We start from the raw sequence: 7,772 nt of genomic DNA on the forward strand, positions 1-7,772 counted from the left end.
TAACCTTAACCTAAACCTAAACTTAAACTTGTAACCTATAACCTAAACCTAAACCTAAAACCTAAATGTATTCTCAAATCCTTAAACCTAAACCTACACCTAATCCTAATCTCAACTCCTTAACCTAAACTTAAACCTAAATTTGAAAACTCAAACCTAAACTCGATCCCGAACCCGAACCCGATTTCCTAAACCTAAACATTAACCTATTCTCAATTCCCTAAACCTATATCTTATAACCTATACCTAAACCTAAACCTTAACCTAAACCTATAACCTATAAGCTTGACCTAAACCTAAACCTAAACCTGTAACCTATAACCTAAACCTAAACCTAAAACTTAAATGTATTCTCAAATCCCTAAACCTAAACCTACACCTAATCCTAATCTCAACTCCCTAACCTAAACCTAAACTAAAACTTAAAAACTAAAACCTAAACCCGATCCCGAACCTGAACCCGATTTCCTAAACCTAAACCTTAACCTGTTCTCAATTCCCTAAACCTATAGCTTATAACCTAAACTGAAACCTAAACCTATACCTAAACCTAAACCTAAACCTATAACCTATAACCTAAACATAAACCTAAAACCTAAATGTATTCTCAAATCCCTAAACCTAAACCTACACCTAATCCTAATCTCAACTCCCTAACCTAAACCTAAACCTAAACTTGATAACCCAAACCTAAACCCGATTTGATCCCGAACCCGATTTCCTAAACCTAAACCTTAACCTATACCTAAATCTATAACCTAAACCTAAACGTAAAACCTAAGTGTATTCTTAAATCCTTAAACCTAAATCTACACCTAATCCTAATCTCAACTCCCTAACCTAAACCTAAACCTAAACTTGAAAACCCAAACCTAAACCCGATCCCGAACCCGAACCCGATTTTCTAAACCTAAACATTAACCTATTCTCAATTCCCTAAACCTATATCTTATAACCTAAACCTAAACCTAAACCTAAACCTATAACCTATAACTTTAACCTAAACCTAAACCTAAACCTGTAACCTATAACCTAAACCTAAACCTAAAACCTAAATGTATTCTCAAATCTTTAAACCTAAACCTACACCTAATCCTAATCTCAACTCCCTAACGTAAACCTAAACTTAAACTTGAAAACCCAAACCTAAACCCGATCCCGAACCCGAACCCGATTTCCTAAACTTAAACCTTAACCTTTTCTCAATTCCCTAACCTATATCTTATAACCTAAACCTAAGCCTAAACCTAAACCTTAACCTAAACCTAAACCCGTAACCTATAACCTAAACCTAAACCTATAACCTAAATGTATTTTGAAATCCCTAAACCTAAACCTACACCTAATCCTAATCTTAACTCCCTAACCTAACCTAAACCTAAACTTGAAAACCAAAACCTAAACCCGATCCCGAACCCCAACCCGATTTTCTAAACCTAAACCTTAACCTATTCTCAATTCCCTAAACCTATAGCTTATAACCTTAACCTAAACCTTAACCTAAACCTAAACCTAAACCTATAACCTAAACCTAAAACCTAAATGTATTCTCAAATCCCTAAACCTAAACCTACACCTAATCCTAATCTCAACTCCCTAACCTAAACCTAAACCCGATCCCGAACCCGAACCTGATTTCCTAAACCTAAACCTAAACCTTAACCTATTCTCAATTCCCTAAACCTATTACTTATAACTTAAACCGAAACCTAAACCTATACCTTAACCTAAACCTATACCTAAACCTATAATATATAACTTAAACATAAACCTAAAACTTAAATGTATTCTCAAATCCCTAAACCTAAACCTACACATAATCCTAATCTCAACTTCCTAACCTAAACCTAAACCTAAACTTGAAAACCCAAACCAAAACCTGATCCCGAACCCGATTTCTTAAATGTAAACCTAAATGTATTCTCAAATCCCTAAACCTAAACCAACACCTAATCCTAATCTCAACTCCCTAACCTAAACCTAAACTTAAACTTGAGAACCCAAACCAAAACCCGATCCTGAACCCGAACCCGAACCCGATTTCCTAATCCTAAACCTTAACCTATTCTCAATTCCCTAAAGCTATAGCTTATAACCTAAACCTAAACCTAAACCTATAACCTATAACCTAAACCTAAACCTAAACCTGTAACCTATAATCTAAACCTAAACCTAAAACCTAAATGTATTCTCAAATCCCTAAACTTAAACCTACACCTAATCCTAATCTCAACTCCTTAACCTAAACCTAAACTTGAAAACCCAAACCTAAACCCGATCTCGAACCCGAACCCGATTTTCCAAACCTAAACCTTAACCTATTCTCAATTCCTTAAACCTATAGCTTATAACCTATACCTAAACCTAAACCTAAACCTAAACCTATAACATATAACCTAAACCTAAACCTAAACCTAAAACCTAATATATTCTCAAATCCCTAAACCTAAACCTACACCTAATCCTAATCTCAACTCCCTAACCTAAACCTAAACCTGAACTTGAAAATCCAAACCTAAACCCGATCCCGAACCCGAACCCGATTTCCTAAACCTAAACCTTAACCTATTCTCAATTCCCTAAACCTATAGCTTATAACCTAAACCTAAACCTAAACCTAAACTTAAACTTTAATCTAAATCAATAACCTATAACCTAAACTTAAACCTAAACCTAAAACCTAAATGTATTCTCAAATCCCTAAACCTAAACCTACACCTAATCCTAATCTCAACTCCTTAACCTAAACCTAAACCTAAACTTGAAAACCCAAACCTAAACCCGATCCCGAACCCATACCCAATTTCCTAAACCTAAACATTAACATATTCTCAATTCCCTAAACCTATAGCTTATGACCTAAACCTAAAGCTTAACCTAAACCTAAACCTAAACCTAAACCTATAACCTATAACCTAAACCTAAACCTAAAACCTAAATGTATTCTCAAATCCCTAAACCTAAACCTACACCTAATCCTAATCTCAACTCCCTAACCTAAACCTAAACCTAAACTTGAAAACCCAAACTAAACCAGATCCCGAACCCGAACCCGATTTCCTAAACCTAAACCTTAACCTATAACCTAACCTAAACCTAAACCTATAACCTAAACCTGTAACCTAAACATAAGCCTAAAACCTAAACCTAAACCTAAAATCGAAATGTATTCTCAAATCCCTAAACCTAAACCTACACCTAATCCTAATCTCAACTCCCTAACCTAAACCTAAACCTAAACTTGAAAACCCAAACCTAAACCAGATCCCGAACCCGAACCCGATTTCCTAAACCTAAACCTTAACCTATAACCTAACATAAAACTAAACCTATTACCTACACTTATAACCTAAACATAAGCCTAAAACCTAAACCTAAAATCGAAATGTATTCTCAAATCCTTGAACCTAAACCTACACCTAATCCTAATCTCAACTCCCTAACCTAAACTTAAACCTAAACTTGATAACCCAAACCTAAACCTGATCCCGAACTCGGACCCGATTTCCTAAACCTTAACCTTAACCTTAACCTATTCTCAATTCTCTAAAGCTATAACCTATAACTAAAACCTAAACCTTAACTTAAACCTATAACCTAAGCTTAAACCTTAACCTAAACCTAAACCTATAACCTAAACCTAAACCTTAACCTATAACCTATAACCTATAACCTGAACTTATAACCTATAACCTAAAACCTAATCCTAAACCTAAACCTAAACCTAAAACCTAAAACCTAAACCTAAACTTATGTTAATGATCAGTTTTATTTTTAAAAAGTGCCCACTTTTTTGGAAGAAGTTTATGCAATTCTTCATGATTCTGAATTATAATGTTTTGTTGGTTTAAATTTTTTTTTTCAGGTGAAAGACACAAAAAGAAAATTGTTGCTGATTTTTTTTTTCTTTTTTTATTTATGATGTTAAACCTATATGTATTTATGTGTGGATGAATGTAATGTGGATAAGATTGCTTGTGTTTAGATGGATGTAGTTTATGTTTGGATGAATGTAGTTTATGTTGGATTTATGTAGTTTGGGTTGTTTAGATGGATGTGAATGTGAATATGATGAAATATATTATATAACAGGTGTATATCAGGAAGAATACGATGAAATATATTGTAACAGGCGTATATTGACCCTCTTATAAAGGACGGTCCATGACAGTTCTTTTTAAGGACGGTCTATGGCCGTCCTTTTAAGGCCCATAAGAGACGGTCCATGACAGTCCTTTTTAAGGACGGCCCATGACCGTCCTTTAAATGGACGGTCTATGGCCGTCCTTTGAAGGCTTATCAGAGACGGTCTACGACAGTCTTTTTTAAGGACGGTCGATGGCTGTCCTTTAAAGGCTTATAAGAGATGGTCCGAGACCATCCTTTTTTAGGACGGTCCATGACCGTCTTTTTTTCATCAATAAAAATGACGGTTTTGGACCGTCCTTTAAGTAATACGACACGTCAAAATTTGACGGCCCTTGCGACGGTCCATGACCATCCTTTTTAGTCATTTGAGATGGTTTTGGACCGTCCTTTTTTCACAGTTTTGGCATAGTGCCTTGCCTTTGCCTTTGCCTTTAGATTTGGATCTCGATCGAGAAGATCTACTGTCTCGCTCAAAATTTCGCCCCTTATAAAAAAATGCATTAGTAGAGGCCCCAATGTTATTGTTTTTCTTTCTCATCGCCTTTCCATGGAAGACTGAGATAGCGATATCAACACTAAGAGACGTTTTACCAGTGCACAATGTGTCTTTGAAAGACTCATACGAAGCCGGGAGAGAATTCAACGAGATACATGCCTGATCTTGTAAGAATGAAACCTTGACAATCTAGGACCTAATTGTACTTAGCAGACAACTGGACTAAGTCCTCCTTCATCAATTAACCAATAGAATGAATTTAAATGTCAAGTTTCTAGTGTGCTTGATGGTTCCTAACTCACATTTCCATATAAGTTATCTTTCATTTTATAATGTTAGCCATGTTCATTACCTCAAAGTAGATCAACACAAGTTATTGATTCTGAGCCCATCTCCTTTTTCACTTATTTTTCAGCTTCTCAATTTTAAATTGATGGTTTTCACATTATTTCATTTTTTTCCTTCCTTTCATAAGTCTTTTCATCGATCTTATTATTTTCTAGCTGGTTCTTTCTTTCTTTTTCAGTGTTTTTAAGGTATATAAGGATATCCAGGTTTGGTTCCTAACACTTTTTAGTAATACACTTGCTAAAATCAGAAATTCAAGTGTTTTTCATAGAATATGAGTTAAGTGTGGATTGTGAACTAGACTCAATTGATGTTTAAACCTTCTATCAATCAATTCATTAAAAGAACATATCCAATGGTTTACTCAGTTAATCAAATTCTATTTTCTTTTTCTAAATTTCATTCTAAATATTATTATAATACTAAAAACATATTCAGTTGCACAAAATATTAGCCCTAAAAAAGAGTTTTAAAACTAAAATTTTTGAAAAATGGCAAAGATTTCTACTCAACGACCAAAAAAACACTGATTAGTTTACCTAATCTCACCACCAACTTTGTCAGACCCGTATCCTAGCCCGTATTATTTCGTGCTTCTGCGGTCCTCCCGATCGAATTTTGGCAACCCGCGACCTGTAATTGACATTTGCACGCGATCCTAAGTCATATCCCGTATTCAAGAGTCGACACGACCCGATACTTATAGCTTTACGACCGCGCCATCGCCGAGGTTTCGACACCGGTCTCGCGGGCCGAGGCGATACCCGGGCCAGGAGATGTAGGCCCACGTTCAGTTCGAGAAAAACACTGCGCGTTGTAAAACTTATAAGAATCTCTACAACATGTCCCATCAATCAAGTGCACATCAATCACCTCATGTCAAGTACAAGAGTGTAATGACCCGAAAAATTTCGTGCCAAGACTCGAGTATTACCTCTATTTTTTTCCTTAGAAGTTGTGTGGGTTAATTAGCGTTAAACTCGATTGCTTGTTAAATTTGCACTAATCACTTTAAATTTGATCTGTAGGACTCAAAACCTGTAGAATCGTTAACGCTATGTTACCCTGAAATCTTGGATTCAAAGCTAAGTCTAGTTGCTCTCGGGAGTACTTGGAAACTTTGTATTGGACCTGGACTGCGCGTCGAAAGTCCGACAGCGATGATCTTAGACATTTATGGTCATCTTGTTGGGCTTGACCATCACCTCAAAAATCAAGTCCAGATGATGTCCTGGGTCGATTTGCTTAAGTTCGGAGTAACGAGTGTGAGAAAGCTGAGAAATTAAATATAATTTATGAAATCTGAGTCGTGTTGCTTGCGCGCCAATTCTAAGCTTTCTGACCGTTGGATTATGACCCAATTTCACCCTTGGATCAGGGAAGATGGCCCAAGCATGTCATAGTGCTTGTGGACCTGATCGAGTTTCGGTGACCGTTGAATTGAGAGCGGTCCGCCATGGCTGATATGTAAATCCGATCGGTACGAAAACTCAGCCTGACCTAGATCCATGGTCAGTGAGCTTAAGTCCGACCACACGTAGGAAAAGGACTACCAGAAGTGTTCCGTTGGATCGGAATAGACCTGATTTGGTTATAACCTAAGTATACCTTAGCCCTGGGGCTATTTTCATCTATTTTAGGCCTATATAAAGACCTTAAAACCCTCACTCCCTTTTCCATACGAATTTCCTAACCCTAGCTAAGAAAGAGAGAGGAAAAGAGAGAGAAAGTGAGAGAGAAGTTGGTGAATCATCTTGAGATTCTTTCTTGTTACTCTGTGTACCTAAACCATCACTTTTAAATAGTTATTTCGGCGATTCTAAGTTCCTTCTTGGGTAAGTTAATCAAACCCTAGCTTGTGTTAGAGCTTAGAACAGTCTATGTGTTGATATAACTCATTTCTATTCATGCCTTAGGTTTTCTAGTCGCTGTTGACGAAGACTTATCGTCTGAATCAGATCTATGTGCTTTTTCTGGTTTAAGGTGCGGACTATATTCGTATAGGTTATGGTTTTCAAGGCTTTTAATGTTGGGTAATGGTTTATTATTGTTGTGGATGAAATTTCACATGCCAACTGTGATGTTTATTTTGCGTTCCTGATATGTATGTGTTATATTGAGATTTGTGTATTCTATGTATATGTCGGAAGTATCGTATACGTATAAAATATGAACATGTGTTTGCCATGATTAATTATCGTGTACTTGTACTAGTTGTATGTGTGTCAACTCCTTGGCGAAAGGAATTGTCCAAATGTGTGTTATCGCCAACATATGTCATGTATGTGGGACTATGTAGTCTAAGTGTTTGTAGAAATGTCTGAATGGTTAAGTGTGTAATATATTAACCTATTATGGGCGTGAGAAGAGATTCTCAACTATCCTAATGGTGTGTATGATTTCCTACATGTAATCTACATTCTTTGTTGTTTAACTTCAAGCATTACTTAGGTGTAATTCATGCTAAGTTGATATTCATCACATGCTTCCATATTGTATGATTAGAATTGTTGTTCCATTACTGTTCTAAATTGTTATTATGAATCTCTGTTATAATTGAACATGTTTGGGATTATGGAATAGTCCAGGAAATCGGTAACAATTCTTGAGTTCGTGGCCGAGGTTGTTTTCGCTACATAGGACGTGTTTGACGAAACCGAGTCGTATTAGGGTTGTCGGTAGTGGTTTGGCCACACAGAGTGTTTGCGTACTCTATGTTGTTCAACTCAACGTGCGCTCGTGCTAGTCGAGTTCGTCAAGTAATCCGATTGTCCGATGT

The sequence above is a fragment of the Magnolia sinica genome, chromosome 19, assembly GCF_029962835.1.
Source record: "Magnolia sinica isolate HGM2019 chromosome 19, MsV1, whole genome shotgun sequence".
In the NCBI taxonomy this organism is placed as follows: Eukaryota; Viridiplantae; Streptophyta; class Magnoliopsida; order Magnoliales; family Magnoliaceae; genus Magnolia; species Magnolia sinica.